General features: G+C 40.1%; 2 long non-coding RNA genes across 2 annotated transcripts; one reads left to right on the top strand and one right to left on the bottom strand.

Annotated features, from left to right (window-relative positions):
- Nucleotides 1-10,251: 10,251 nt before the first annotated feature.
- LOC127536223 (uncharacterized) lies at nt 10,252-13,951 on the top strand. Its single transcript, XR_007945225.1, has 5 exons — nt 10,252-10,601; nt 11,433-11,530; nt 11,794-11,938; nt 12,132-12,252; nt 13,273-13,951. It is a non-coding gene; the product is annotated as an uncharacterized LOC127536223 (long non-coding RNA).
- Nucleotides 13,907-15,456, bottom strand: LOC127536224 (uncharacterized). Its single transcript, XR_007945226.1, has 2 exons — nt 15,032-15,456; nt 13,907-14,713 (listed from the first exon to the last, which is right to left on the bottom strand). It is a non-coding gene; the product is annotated as an uncharacterized LOC127536224 (long non-coding RNA).
- Between the last annotated feature and the right edge of the window lie 1,258 nt (nt 15,457-16,714).

Raw genomic sequence — 16,714 nt, 5'->3', positions numbered from 1 at the left:
GCCTGTGTGCATTGAGTGGTGCTGTGGAGCCCCTGACATGCTAATAGCCGGTTTTCAGCTTCTACACGTGTGTTTGGCTGCATTTTTGCTTTCTTACTCACAGACACGCTGTGCTGCGAAGCGGCCGATAGTCAATATTCAGTTTATATTTAAATCGGACAATTTTCACAGCCGTAAATTACATGGATTTAATGTTTCCCGCAGACTTTATTCTTGGCAGCGTGCAGCAACAAGAGCAACATTTAAAGGCTCATAAGAGGTACTAAAGTGCACTGGAACACTTTCAAACCAAAGTATTTTAGGTGGGTTAGCAATTGTAGAAAGAGTTTCTGTTATAGTAAGTAAGGATTTGTATTAATACTGGAAATCAAAACAGCAAAGCCGGGATAGCAGCCATACTGATGACAATATGAGGCTGTACTGTAGACCGACATACTTATGTTTAGCAGGTTTACTAGTGTTTTTACAGTTACAATTCTAGCATTTGCTAAATAGCCATGAAAACAAAGCAGCTCAGGCTGATAGGAATGAATGTCATTGATGAGGATGCTAGAGATAAAGTAAAGGTCTCATCAAAGTTAGTAGAGTTCATCTTCTGGGGAACAGGATTTCATAGCAATCTGTCGGACAATTTCTGACATATTTTAAGCCTTGAAATGATGTTTCCTATATAATGAAACTGCAAAAGAAAATATGTTTCAAAGAAAGGTAACTGCAACCCAAGTATGTTTTCGACTGAAAACCAACATCTGTTAAACTCAAGTATTTTTTTTTACCTTTCTAGCATGACCATATGGTGCTTTGTATATGCTAAAACGGGCATCATGAGCCACATAACGAGCCAACAAGGCTGATCAATTCCACTTTGAGGCTGCAGTCTCAGCCAGAGTTTCGTACGAAGCAAAATTAAAGAGCTAATCCAATCAATGTGCAGGGTTTGACTCTCTGTATAATTAATCTTCAGAATCTTCCAATATTGCAAAGTTCCACAGTAGTTCTATACTGTATGATCATGGTAAAGGGTGATCTGGTGTGCTCCAGCTGCAGCAAGTTGTAAGGGAGTGGGTGGAGATAGAAGTGGGACTTAATATCTGCACATTCTAGAGGAAGCATTAGGGTAGAGTTGCATCTGAGCTATTTCAAGACAGGAAGGAATTGTTTTCACAGAGAAAAACTTCTAAAAATGCAACTTTAAATAATGGAGATGAGCTTTTCTAGTTTAATTAATGACCAGAGAGAAACTGAGAAGATACTGAGGAAACCTCATCGCTGAAACCTTCTGAAATACACTTCACTGACACCATTTTTTTCCAGACAAAATATACAATCTTGCTTCCATTTATAGTGCGGACAGTATTAAATTGCTCTATGGTTAGGCTTAACCACTTCAAGCAATGAAAGTTGAGGAAAGATCATAATCTGGTTTAATATAGGAAAAGTCAGACACTATACTTTTATTTACATTTAACTCAAACCGTGAACTTTTCTTAAACTTAACCAAAATGCTTTTTAAGTCTAAACCTAACCACAGATGCAAACCTCTGTCTCTGGTGTGAGAGTCTAGAGCTTTGTACGCCCACCATCCACCCCAATCACCTCCTATTGCTCCCATACAAATGATAAATGTAGCACTTCTTTCAAGGGAAACAAAATGTTGACTCTGAGTCTAATCCAGTCAAGTATTGCTTTGCTACCACAAGTGGGACAGCAGTTTAGTTGTGTAGGGATGTAATTTGTAAGAGACAAGATTGGATAAATCAGACTGGACTGAAGTGGTGGACAAGCCACTTGCATGACAGCAAGATAAGTTACATCTTTACTATTCCCACAGCAGGAAAATTTAGTGTTACAGCAGCTAAAGGAGGTAGTGCAAACATAGAAGAAACACTCATGGTTCAAAGTACTGATTGTTCCATGTGTGGTCATTTAGATATTGTGGTGAAAAATATCAATGTTGCACATATCGGTGATATTGCATTGATTGTTTCACAAGTTGAAATATTGATATTGCATTGATTTTTATCTCTATTTCACACATTTTCTGTATGTAGAAAAATTAATATTGCACAGAATATTGTATGTGTAGGAAAACTGACATTGCAAATAGTTCTTGAATATAAGAATATCCATAATGCACAGGTGGAATGTGTTGACGTTGCACCAGAGCTAAAGATATCAGTTTCTACATATTTGGTTTATTGGGAGCAGCGCTGGTTTGTCAGTTCTTCCAGTTAGGTCAGTGTGCAGAACTTTAAACTTTAAACATCTTCCCTTCTTAAAAAAGTTACAATTTCAGCAAAACAAGATCTAGATTTGTCACTTGTTGTTTTGCATTTTGCGTTGGAGCTCTTCATTTGTGAAGCGCCATGAACACTTTCTTCTCATCTTTAACTGTAGTATGAAGGATAACTTGGCAAAAACATTTGAAGACAATCAAACAAAAACATAAACCTCGAAATGCAAATAGAAACTTAGTCCATATCACTTGTGGCTAAGTGATGCACATACACACTCTCTCGGCACATCTGTCGGTCCGAACCAGCAGTGAAAGAAATGTCAAACCCGAAAGGGATTCAATGCAGACGTCGGCCGCAAACTCCAAAGCGGCCACTGCGTTTTCTCCTGAGTTATGGCGCGATGTGGCTCCCTGTAATTTGCCTGCTGTCGGGCCGTTGGCCCAGCATTCCTCTGCCTGCCCACCGCAACACATGAAAGCTTCGGCCACAGCTGTTCTAGATGGGGGGAAATGAGTCCCAGATGGCAAAGTGTTTAGTGTGTATGTGTGTGTCTGTTTCTTGCCACATAAGAGACTGCTTTTACTGTACAAGTGGCCTGAGTCACATCCCCGGGGTAATGCGGGGAAGACTATTGCAGGCTGGTGGGGAGCGTGTGGGTGTAGTCTACTGTATGTGAAAGCATGTTTGCCGTCCACAGAGCAGCTGGTATGCTGTGGACACGCATGTGTAAAATACTCAGACATGCACAGCACCTCTGACTATTGCTTCACGGGATTAAAATCACACTGCACCCCAGGACAGCAGCGACAGAAAGATTTTTACGAACTTGCAATCGACGAATCGCAGCCTCAGCTCTGCATATGTGCTGTGTCATGGCAGCTCAATACAGCTCACAGGTTATTGATTATGCAGCTGCAATCAGCGTTCATCCTCCTGTTAAATTATGCATGTCAAACCATGGAGGATATCCTTTGGAAAGATATGATAATCCTGATGGTAGGAGACAGACAGTCACTATTTACTGTACGTGTGTGTTCTGCTACTGTTTGCCGTGCAGCATTACATCCATGCGTATGACTAACACCGCCTCATATAACAGAAAATCTCTTGAAATCAGTGGCATTAATGAGATGAATGAGCTACTGAGTGCTAAAAATAAATCACAATGAACTGCAGTCCAATCTGTTTGTAAACTCTTTAGCAATAAGCTGCGACAGCGTCACGCCGAAAAGTAGCCAGTCATGATGAATGCAGGGCTTTGAGAGCTGAATGCCGAGCTAAGGGTCAACAATGTTTTCTGATCTTTGCCAGGCCATTTCAGGCGTGGGTGGATATGCCAGTGCATGCGGTGTTATTGTGTGCGAGCGCATGGGTAGCACATGCATGCGTGCACGCTTGAATATCCTGCATGTGGATGTAGGTCCACGTGCCACATGTTTGTCTGCAGATTGTAAGAACAGCCGTTCTTGCAGTGAATAGTGTCTCTTTATTGTGCTTCTGTACTGTGTTTGTCTGTACGTGCAAGCATGCAGTACTTGAAGGCTTTGCTTTTAGAATACAAATCTGTAAAAGATATACATCTCTTAATCTGATGTATTTTGAATGTTATCTTTTCTAAATTAAATTGTACTGTACAGTTAAAAGTCCTTTAAGGTATCACTATCACAACAACAATAGCAGCGGCAACACTAACTCCTTACTTTGTTATGACTCATGTAAAACTTTCTTACCTCTATGGTCTATGGAGGCACGTACTTCTTGAGTCACTACTTTTACTCTGAGTGTCTAACAAACAAATTTGCTTCCAACCTTTTAGCCTTCTATAGCCAAAAAGTTGTGAATATTTAATGGTTAAAGCCCCTGGTACATTTGCGCCTACAGTTTGATTGTGTATTCAAAGTCCTAAATGGTCAAAATCAATATTTATTGTGTTTCATAGTTGTAATAAATATCTTTTCAGTTTTACAAGCCAGTAGGAATTCCATGGAGCTGCTATGTACCAACTCTCGAACCAGTAGTCATCAAGCTCAAACTTTGTACACTGCCTGATGGTTGCAAAGTAAAGCATGATAAGTTGCCTCACAGTCTGCACATTTATTTAGTTTCTAGGGCTTTTTCTGATAACTCTAAATGTCTCAGCTACAAGCAAAGCTCACCAAACGTTCTGCCATCAACTACAAGAGTGAAAACAAGAGTCTTCATGCACTCCTAGCATCGGAGGAACTGAAGACGCAGTTTTAATTTGCTGGCGATGTTGCCACGTCAATAGGAAAATCCTTAGTCTTGGCATGTTAGAGGGTTAATGTTCCTAATGATCTCTGTGGAAACTGTAAGAGCAATTTTAAACCAATAAACAATGTTTGGGTGAGTTACTGTGCCTTCCTGTTGCCTGTTGTGCTTCAGTACAACATGAGCTTGACAAGTGTTTACACCCGTTTTCTTCTTTGCCTTGCTAAAACACCATAAAAACAATGGCTGTTCTGTGAATTAAAAAAACAAAGATCCCATTTAAATTGTCAATCATAGTTGCAGAGAAGATTTTCTTCCTGATGGGGGCATGGACAACAAGCAAAAAGAAACTTCTGTGATTATGAATATAGAGGTTTGGTTTTTCCTCAACATTCTGAATCCCTAAAAAACTTAGCATGTGTGAAATGAAGTGCTAACTCAATTGGATCAGAAGCTATTTCCTCAGAAGTTGAAAGCGCAATCCTATCAAATAAACAGCTAACGGCACGTGAAGAGCTCCACTGCAAGTTCTTTCAGAAGTTAATCCCAAAGAGAGTCAGTCTCGAAACCTTTTCCCCATTTGTTTTGAACACAGTCAACCTTTGATCAACTGAAATCTAGTCATATTGCAGTCATTTAGCAATTCAAACTGACAACAGCAGACGTCTAACCAGACACACTGTGTCTGGGAAAAATCTGCATAAATAAATATATAAAAACAAAGCACAAAGAGAGAAAAAATGGACTGTTGTTAACCACATGTGCTCATACATCTGCGCCAGTGAATCTCAAACATACGTGTATCTTATCTCTGTGTTCCCTTGACTTTAATTCTGGGCCAGAGCTGACGCCACATGAGCTTTTTCCTTACAACCTGGAGTACACAGGGAGCTGATTTTGCTTAAAGATGCAGAGAGAGTGCTGGAGAGCAGGAATAGCAACAAGTTATGGAGGTCAGAGGTCACTTGCAGTCTGGTTAACAGGGCAGGGACGACCGGAAACAACAGAGATTACAGCGGGTTGCTCAGAGTAGTCTGGTGGAGTTAAGCAAGAAGGTGAAAGTTCAAGTCTTGAAACCCGACGTCTGGGTGGTTGTTCCCCTCTGAATGAGAGTGATGACAGCGAACGTCTCTGAACTGTTGAGCCTCCAGCATTGTAAATGAAAATGATACTGGCAAAAGACTGCCTGGTTGAGACATTTTCCTTGTGAAAGGATGGTTTTCGCAGCATGTTGACTCGTCTTTTTCCAAGTTTTGAGCCTTTTGTTGTCTCCTTCAAACATTTTGTTTACCCCATAACACTGTGACCACAATCGTATTCATAAATTATAAATGCTAAAGTGTTAAAAAATTACATTGAGATTGTCTTCTAAAACTTTGCAGTCACAACTAAATGGCAAATGAACAGTAAAGCTCTTAAATCTCTTTTATTTAGAGTGTGTGGGCCACTTGAGCTTCTTTTGACTCCTTTGATTTAGGAGGATTTTTATTAAAGGCTATAAATCTCCTGGTATTACAATGCTCCTCTGTTCCATCTGTGAGAAAAACTCTCTGCCACAAATATGTAAATTTACCTTCTATTTACAATTTTAATTGAGTCGACTGAACTTAAACTGACCTCAGGCGTCCAGCACTAACACTGACCTTCAGTTCTACAAAGCAGACCCCGCACAGCACAGCTATGGCACTTGAAAAACAAGAGTGATGGCCACTTTCGGACATAAAAATCAACCACTTTCTCAAAAAATTGCTACTCTTCGTGCAGCCGGCTCTCATCTCTGAAGTGCCAGGACAAAACTATCCTCCCTTTTCTTCCTCTGAATCCTGTCAGCAAGAAAGATGCCACTTGTTCAGCTCCCACAAAAAAAGAGAGACAGCCGGGCGCCATGTTAGCGGCCTCGGTGTCTAGACACCGGCAACAAGCCTCCTTTTCTCCATCCAGTAGAACACGGTGAGAAAAAATAAAGCTCAACTTTATATTTCACTCACACGTGGTGATGTCACCTCGGCGCCGCCAAGAAAACAGCAGCTCTTATTTGCATTTTGTTTAAGGCTGACAGCATCTTTTAAAATCGCTTCCAAATTCCTCCAGACAAAGACCCCGGTTGGTTTTTCTCATGCTTTTTTCTTCCCCCTTCCTCTTCCGTCCCTCCCTGTTTTTTTTCTTCTTTTCTTTTCTCGATTACTCTTAAATTTTATCTTCACTTGTTACCCCCACAGCACACACACACACACTTTCTCGCTCACACACAGTGCCAAGCTTAGAGAAAGAGGCCTCTGTGTTCTGGAGACAAAAGCTCCTCTTTCTCCAGAAAGGGAGCTTAGCTTCCGGTTGAAGCTCACTGTGTCAGAGAGGAGAGGAAGGGCAGACGACGGGCCAAGAATACGATATGTAGAAGAAGTGTGTGTGATTGTGCGGAAATTTACATCTCGCGTGTGCATAGGTGAGCTTTAATAATGGGTGCGTTACGTCAAAAACCCCATTGTTTCTCTGGAGCTTTCCATGCCAGAATGTACCTGAGTGTTGTCTGGGTGGTCAGTGGTCTGGGCGAGGGCACTGAGTTTGTGTCAGCCTGGTGTGAACCGGTTAACAACACCCCCCATCCCCACCTCCCCTGTGGACACAGTAAGACTGATTGGTCGCCAGAGAGCAAGCTCTAGATCTCACCATTTAATGCGGAGATACAAACACCAGGCTCTTTTTATCTTTGTCTTTCCGACACATTCATTCATTTCTTTTTTTTCTTCCTTCCTGCATGTTTTGTCATTTTTTATCGTCCTATCTCCAATTTTACCCCACATTCTGCCTTTTTTTGTCAAACATGTCCTTTCTTGATTCCCTTCTCTTTCCTTTCTCTTTCATTTGCAATCCCCATTTAGCGTAACATGCAAAATGATCAAATAACAGTGAAGGAGATGCAGAGCGGGTGTCATTATTTGACTACGGTGTCAGCTGGATAAGGAGCAATAATTGTGCTGGATTCGATTTAAGTATGCAGCTCTGTGTTTTTGCATGTGTGAACAGCGCAGTCAGTCAGGGAGTCTTAATGAGATTCGGGGGGTGTGACTGAATGTTTAACACTCTCGTTGCTTGACATTTGCAGCTCTCAATTAGAGCATCAGCAGTAGTGAAAAGGGTGAAAAACACAGAGGTCCCTTTGATCTGCGTCCTGCAAGTGTGTCCTGAAGGAAAATGGATCCACAAAAGAACGATGGTAACGCCAAGGACAAAATATAAAAGCCAGGCTTTATTACTTTAGTGCAGTGCCATCCAGTTATTTACTTTATATACTTCATGAGAGAATTTCTTCCCGTTGTTTGCACCATCTCTATATCTATAGACTTGCTCAAACATTCAATTTTGAGCTTAGTTAATTTTTTGGTTTGTCTTCATGTCATCTTTCAAGTTGGTTGCATGTCTTTTTTCTTTTGTTTTTTGCTAATGAAACTCTGCTTTCCACTTATAAATCCTGGAACAAAATTAAAACCATTTGGCTAATATAGCATAGGCCCCACTCTTGATGTTAAAACAGCTTTGAGATTGTTGAGGCATGGACTCCACAAGACCTTTAAAGGTGTCCTGTGGTATTCAGCACCAAATGGATCCTTGAAGCCCTGAAAGATAAGAGGTAAAACATTAATGCATGACACTTTTAAAGTCCATCTCATAGAATCTTGATTGGATTGAGATTGTGAGAATTTAGACACCACGTCCGGAATTCCTTAAATCATTCTTAAACTGTTTTTTTTTCATTGTGGTAGAGCACATTATCCTGCTGAGGGGGGCTACTGCCATCAAAGAACATTGCTGCCATGAAGGGGTAAACATGGCGTACAACAACATTTAGGGAGGTGGTTCATATCAAAGTAACATCCACATGTAAAAACCCAAGGAACCCAAAAACTATGTTCAAAGTATCACACTGACTCCATCAACTTGCATTTTTGGAATAATAATAACAAACCCTCCCTGGGTTGTTGGTATCCCTTTAAATCAGTCACAATCATGTTAGGCAGAGTAAGAGAATGGTCCCTTTAAAATAACAACAGGAGGATCGTTTTTGTGGAGACAAGCAATCATTAAAATAAATAATCTACTGTAAAACTATCAAGGGTGCATTGTTGCACGATCCAGATCCTCTACAAAATATGAAGTTTTCACTGCGGTAGTTTGCTGCTTGAAGGTTGTATCTGTTTCATGAAGTAAAATGGATTTTGAAAAAGGTAATGCACGGATACCCCAAAGCGAGGACGGCACCAACTGACGTAACGAACATCATGATTCAAAATAGTCTTTGCTTTAACAAAAGTGATTTTAATCCAATGCGTTTTTGGTCAGATTTTGTCAATATGTCCTTACATTTCTACTTGGCTCTGTGAATGGGGAATAAAGTGGTTTCAGCTGATCCTCACAACTCTATTTCAGTGTATCTTGTGTTCATTGGAGTTTGTAGACCTGATTATGGAAGTGTCAGGGCCTCTGCCTCCACCTGTGCTTCGCTGGCAGCTTCCTCTCTCTGAGTGTGAGTGCTTCAGTGCTAATTGCACAAGTGAGGACAGCTGACTTCAATTGTCTCACTCTTCTATAAAAAAACAGGCTCAGATCTTCATTCTCCACCAGACCACTGACTCAGTACCATATTTTCCCTGAACTGCTTCGTGCTGCCCTCAAATCCCATCAGCCTAATTTTGAGTCAATTTTAGCCGTTATTAGACTCCTGGACCAGTTCAATGTAGATTCCATACCTGGCTCCTTTTTCAGAAACCTGAAATTCTGAACACTTGCTGTCCCTGCTTATGATTCTGATTCCTCTGACCAGGCCCAGACTAGTATCTTTTACCCCGTGAGCAGTTTTGACAGAATATTTTGCTAGTTTGATCCAACTAATGTGTGATAAGCTGTAAGCACGACTTGCTGTAGGAGTTCAGGCTTCAGTCTACTAGCTTGTAGCTAACCTCACTCCCTGTTTACTCTGCACTGTGCCCCATTACAGTCAGGTTATATTGTTTAATTATGATTCATTATTGTGCACTTTTGCACTGGGTATTCTGTTACTGATAAATTCCCCTTTGACTGCAGCTGTTGGTCTGTGGTTTTGTGTTTGGCATCTGGGTTTCTATCCCATGCTAACTAAGTATGCTAACTAGCTAAATATATTACAGGTCTTTCTCCAAAATTGCAGACTCCATTTTTACTTTACATTATAATTAATGTTGTTTTTGTTGCTTGATGGGGATTTGAATTTTTCCATTTGTGTGTGTACCAACACTTGAACTTTCTGTTATACAGTGAACCCTCGTTTATCACGGGGGTTACGTTCCAAAAAGAACCTGCGATAGGTGAAATCCGTGAAGTAGTCAGCTTTATTTTTTACAGTTATTATACAATACTGCACTTGGGGGAGCGCTGCAGCTGCAGCCAGGTGGACGCCGCAGCGGTACTCTTGCCTCAGAGAGCGGGCCGGCTGAATCAATCGGAGCAGTCGGGGGTGGGGAAGGCTCGCGCCAGTGCTCTTCTCCTGGGGAGCGCGGCTGCGGTGGCCAGAGATGGCTGGGGACCACGTCCACTGTCCGGTTGAAGGCGGGGGAAAAGAAGGCTGCTCTGTCGGCTCCGTCTTTCAGGGTGTCTCACTACAAGGAGAGAAATGATCCAGCGCTCCACAGCAGGCAGCGCTGGCCTGTATGGCAGAGGAGACCAGGCACGGATATGGAATTAGATTTGTGCCAAAAATAATTAAACAAAAATAAATAAATTGCAAACAAAAAATAAAAATTTGAGAGATATAATCTTACTCAAGCAAAAAAATAATACTTGCAATCAAAATATTTGTGTGACTGTGTAAATATTTAGCCTTTTACTTTTCCAATCATCACTTCTTTTGTTTACAGTTCTGTCTTTTTTTCCCTCACTGATCAGACTTTTGTTTTCAATGCCAGCTTTCTCATTTGCGCTGCCTGACATTTTGCTTGTGATTTTTGGCACAAACCTCTCGGGTGGGCGGGCCTTGTGAGGAATGCGTACTCATTGGCTGAATAGTTTTTGAGTGACACCCCGTGCCCCGGATGTTGTTCTGTACAGCGGGTGAATTCGGATGTATGGGATGTACTGTGGTAAGCTACTTTAACGTAAAGAAGTGTAAGTATCTGTCATATGTGTTGTCTGTGTTGAAGTAGCCGTTTTGATGTTGTAGCATCATGCTAATAACATGTTGGAAGCACAGCCAGCTACAGTATATCAACAACAATTTAGCAGCTACACGTTGGCTAACAGAACTTGCTAATGTTATCAAGCGGTGGGGGTGGGGTGGAGGGGCATATGTTAAACAGCTCGGTACTCTTAGAAAAAGGAAACAGCTTACTCATTGACGTTCCGTTTGTCAAAAAATAAACACTTTTCCAGCAGTTAGAGGGATTCTTGGCCTGGGCAACTTAGCCGCAAGACGCCAGATTAGATCCGCTGGGGTACGCTCCGCTACAAACAAGTTAGGAGAGTCCTGTCGTGGAGATGGCCTCAGAGCTTCACTCCGGTGGATCCAATCTGTCATTGAGATTCTGTGTCATTCTGAACAGCAAAGGCCATGGATCTCTCTGCTGGGATAGCGTGGAACCTATTTGCGGATAAACGGGACGTTGGATTATGTTAAATAGCTATCTGTTTTCGGATATTTGGTAAGAATAGTTACTACTGTAGTTTTTTACCTTAAGTAACTCACAGCAACTGTGCAAATTTAATTTAGAGAATAGGAGAATCCTTTTGAATTTGAACTTGTGACCATACCTTTAGCACCACCAAGACGCCAAAGTCCTGTCATTTCATGGTAACAAGACAGAAATAACAGTGTTACAATTGTATAAATAAATAGAATAGGAAAAGGACCTGTGGCTCTTGTTATTTATTGACTGTTTTAGTTTAGATATTAATGTTATTTTAGTGTGGAGAATCTTGAATTTTCTTAATTTCCCCTAGGTTGAAGAAACATCAGACTTATCATCATGCACTGAACAAATTCTCAACTGTGGCTACACAGGACCTATAAATGATGACAACAAAGACAAAATAGCACGGTTTGTATTTATTGTGTTAAACTGTTTAACTTCACTTTATGAGCAAGTATTAATGAAACCCTATGAGCAGCCTTGGTGTGAGGATTACCTTATCGGTTTGTCCATTCAATAATTACCTCCAAAGAAATATTAAAATCTATTGCCATGCATTCAGTTATTTAAAATAATCATGTAATCAAATATAATGACCTAATTTGTTTTTGATTACTTGACAAATAAATGTGGGAAACATGCACATGACAGCTGTTTTTCTGTTGTGAAAGGGCAATCCTGCTGCACTCTGCTGCAAGGCGAACAACCATGCTCAGGCAACTTCGAGAGGGACTACAACTTTACAGCCTCATAGATGTCATGGAAAGGAACAGAAAGCTTTGCCATGGCCTCTTTGTGGCTGCTGATGCTGATAAAGTAAGCTCCTATGATCTCCTGAAGCAGAAACATGTTAGATCCTCTGTGATGCTACATATGATGTCATAAACTCTTAATACAGCTGATATTTCTTTTTTGGTTTTTGAGTAATTAAAAGAAGGTGGTATATACAAAATTCTTGATCATTGCCATGTTATCTTAGACAAATATTTTTCTGTCATATGTTTTTCAGGTGGACTCACACTACATTGTGTCGCACTTGGCCCCAGAGATGAGCGAAAATGGTACACAAAAGCACACAAGGGAAGCACAAATCCTAAACAACTTCTAGGATTTCCTGCAAGAGCTTGAGGGTAAGTGAACCGAGATATACTTTTAAAGTATTCGGTCTTCTGAGATCTACTAGGGGTAAACCTCACAGAAGGTAACACAGATATTAATTGAAAAGCACTTAGACAGTGCAGACCTCTGTCAAGCAGCTCAGTTACATTGTCCTATATTTATTTTATATGCATATTGTGGAATGATAAATGCCAATCTGCATGAAGTGTGATTATTGTGTGCACCATGGTGCCTCCAGTGGGTGATGTGTCCAGCCTGAAGGGACTGTGAGTGAGCAGAGCTGCCTCCATGTTTCTATAATGTTAATGGGCTCACAGTAATGCTGCTGTAACTGTGAGTTGTGGAGGACTGGGATGTTTCTGACAATTTTAGGAGAGTCTGCTGAGAAACCAAGGGTCCAGTTACAACACCGAGCTTTTTCCATCAGATGGTGCCGTGGGTCAGACATTAGACAGGCCAATTGTTCACCTAGAAAAGCACCTGGAGAGCGCAGCCCTCTGCCAACGCAGCTCAGGCTGTGATAGCTGTATGTCCCAGACGGCAATCCGGATCATTCCCAAAATCTCCATTTGTTCCTTTTACCAGTTCAGACATTTCCTGACAATTTCATCAAAATCCATCCTTAAGTTTTTGAGTTATGTTGCTAACAAACAAATGCAGGCAGAAACATGACCTCCATAACCTAATAAATGACTGTTCTGTGATTTGCAAAAAGAGGTACTAAATAAATTTATTGACACTTTTTCCTTTCATACTATAAACTGAGAGTTTATTTCAACATTGGGTTAGTAATTCTATTAAATGTGTTTTCCCTTTGAATTAATTTATATTTTGCGCTAAACGACTTTGATCAGTTTATCAGTACTTTGACTCAGACCCATGCATAATAATTAATCATTTGACATACAAAATCAAGATCAACTAAGACCAAATGGACAGATCTGACTTACTGTAAAGTATTATCATGTCTGTCTGGTTTTGTCCAATTCTAATAATCTATTTTAATTGCCTTTTTTTTAAAATTTCCCCAGATGGAACAGTTGAGGATGAAGATCCGCTTGATGTCCCTGGAGTGATGCAGTGGTTGACTGGACAGTCGCACCGGCATCTTCTAACTGCAGACAGACAAAATTTTAAGATAACTGTCTGTTTTGACCATGGGTGTTTGGAACGGATGCCAGACCACAAGATCTGCTATCCACTTGTCAGCGCATGCACAGAAACGATCACATTTCCAACTGCACACTGTGTGAATTATGATGAGTTCAAGAAAAACATGTTAACAGCAATGAGATGTGGTGCAGGATTTTACAGGGTGTAGTTTGGTTCAAATGGTGCCAGAACACTTAAGATTCTGTTGTGTCATTTTCATGTTTATCTGCATATTAGTTGTTATGTGCCTCTACAGTGCACAAATGTTTGTTACATAAAACAGTGGTTCTCAACAGGTGGTGAGAACCCAAAAGTTGTTTACAGAGCTATTTTCAGTGGATCGTGGATTTAGCATTTGTTGGTTCCACATCCTTGTTTATTCTCTGAAAAGTTTTTTACTGTCTGAGAATTAGTTAATACTTTGATTGGTTGTGATATTCTTGGCAGAGTTTGTGGTGGTTCCTGAAAATGGACCAGTTAAGATCAGCTGATAAAAAAGTAAAAATACACAAATGTGTTTAATATATTTAATAGCAAAATAAAAAAATGTGCAATTCATGAATTGTCTTTAATTCCAAGTCTATTTTCAGCAGTACCCTACAGGTTCATGTGTAGCTGGATAGAGTATTTAGTCAATTTCAACACAAAACACAATATATGGACTTGCTATTGCAGTTTCATCACTTTGCATACAAAATAAGGTACTGAACGAACAACAATTTACTTCCAAATAAAATATTGAAAGTTGACAGTACTTGAAACAATTTGGAATCATGCAAACCAGTAAGTTCCTACAAAATATAATATTTTAAAGGTCTAAAATGTACTTTGCAATGAACTTAATAGAGAATTAATGAAAGAGCTGGGCTTTATAGTTGACCAGAACTGTAAGCAGAATCTCTTTTTTTTTTTTTTTTTTTTTTTGTGTAGACTAAGTCTTTGCTGGGTGACCCAGAAAAATTCAGGACGAAACATTTTATTATTAATTACATATAAATGTAAACACAACATTTCTTCACACGGGTAAATATTAGATGTGTGTACATTTCATTCCACATAGAAGCATTTCAGCAAGCTTCTTCTGAATGGCAGATAGTTCAACATTTCAGTTGTTGAATTTTAGACTTCGCTCAGTTTCCTCACAAGCTCAAGTGTCTGAATATAGAGATCCTGATCACACAGAGTTGATGTGATGGGATCTATTAGTCCCTGAAGGATACCAAAGTTATGGTCAGACAGGGGGCAAGGGATGTCTGACACCACCACCCTATCATCTTGGTCACCATCAGTGCTGCAATCCTGGAGAAGAAGCTCCATACGCTGAAAGACAGTGAAGTTAAATTACACTAGTGCAAACTGTTCAAACATACCTAGGCTTGAAGCCAGGGTTAAAACACAGGGAGCCAGAGAAATGAGTAAGCTGTTTCCTTTTTCTAAGAGTACCGAGCTGTTTAACATATGCCCCTCCACCCCATCCCCACCGCTTGATAACATTAGCAAGTTCTGTTAGCCAACGTGTAGCTGCTAAATTGTTGTTGATATACTGTAGCTGGCTGTGCTTCCAACATGTTATTAGCATGATGCTACAACATCAAAACGGCTACTTCAACACAGACAACACATATGACAGATACTTACACTTCTTTACGTTAAAGTAGCTTACCACAGTACATCCCATACATCCGAATTCCCCCGCTGTACAGAACAACATCCGGGGCACGGGGTGTCACTCAAAAACTATTCAGCCAATGAGTACGCATTCCTCACAAGGCCCGCCCACCCGAGAGGTTTGTGCCAAAAATCGCAAGCAAAATGTCAGGCAGCGCAAATGAGAAAGCTGGCATTGAAAACAAAATTCTGATCAGTGAGGGAAAAAAAGACAGAACTGTAAACAAAAGAAGTGATGATTGGAAAAGTAAAAGGCTAAATATTTACACAGTCACACAAATATTTTGATTGCAAGTATTATTTTTTTGCTTGAGTAAGATTATATCTCTCAAATTTTTATTTTTTGTTTGCAATTTATTTATTTTTGTTTAATTATTTTTGGCACAAATCTAATTCCATACACGGAGACTGTTCACGTTGGTCAGTCCCTTAGCCAATCAGGATGCAGAACACAATGCGCTGTCGAAAAAAAGCATAAAAAAACTGCCCTAAAAAAATCCGTGAAACGGCGAAGCCGTGAAAGGTGAACCGCATTATAGCGAGGGTTCACTGTATATATTTTTTCCTCCTATACTGTAAGTGTAACATAACAATGAGGTTGTGTGTACTGTAAGTGTTTGCACATGTCAGTTTGTGCTGTGATATTTTTTTTATTTTTTGCCTTCCTATAGCTGCAAAACAACTTGTATTGGGGAGATGCTATTCAAAAGCAGTAATATTATGTTGCAAACGGTGGAAAAACCTGATAGGAATGCACAACTTTCTTGAGATACACTGCAGTAACTCTGTCATATCCTACTTGTTTCACTTCTAAAAACATGCATTTTTCCAACCTATGCTGTCCCTGTTGCATATAGAATAATTATATAAAAAAATTAACTAACTTGCACTCCTTTTTGCTGAAGCCAAATTTCTCCCCATGTCTGGGGTTTATTCTAGGGATGGAGCTGCTTTTTCATATTTGTCTGTCATCAGTGCAGAATAAAACTCTGATAATGCAAACTGCTGTGTCAAATCAAGACTGAAAATTCTTCAATATGAATACACTGTATAACTAACAAAGACCATAACAGTGACAAATTGAAACACATTGTTCTCAACTCCTGTCTTAGGACGTGTGAATGTAATGCAAAGTTGCGTATAAAGAAACTAAATCATCATGGTGGCATAACTATAACTAGAAAAGCACTCGGAGAGCGCATACCTCCGCCAGGCCATCTGTCTGTCTGTCTGTTAACAGCATAACTCAAAAAGTTATGGACGGATTTTCACCAAATTTTTACAGAATGTCCAGAAGAGCAAAAGTAACAATCGATTAGATTTTGGAGGTGATCCGGATCACCGTCTGGATTCAGGATTTTTTTGAAGGACTCTGTACAATTGAGAGATGGCCTGGCGGTGAAAAACTTTGGTGAAAATCCGTCCATGACTTTTTGAGTTATGCTGTTAACAGACAAACGGACAAACTCCGGTGATTACATAACCTCCTGGCGGAGGTAATAAATGAACACAAGGTACCCAGAAACACCGTAATACACACGTGGACAAAATTGTTGGTACCCCTCAGTTAAAGAAGGAAAAACCCACAATTCTCACTGAAATCACTTGAAACTCACAAAAGTAACAATAAATAAAAATGTATTGAAAATTAAA

Source organism: Acanthochromis polyacanthus, chromosome 1, assembly GCF_021347895.1.
Source record: "Acanthochromis polyacanthus isolate Apoly-LR-REF ecotype Palm Island chromosome 1, KAUST_Apoly_ChrSc, whole genome shotgun sequence".
NCBI classification, from domain to species: Eukaryota; Metazoa; Chordata; class Actinopteri; family Pomacentridae; genus Acanthochromis; species Acanthochromis polyacanthus.
This window is presented reverse-complemented; position numbering and strand designations above follow the sequence as displayed.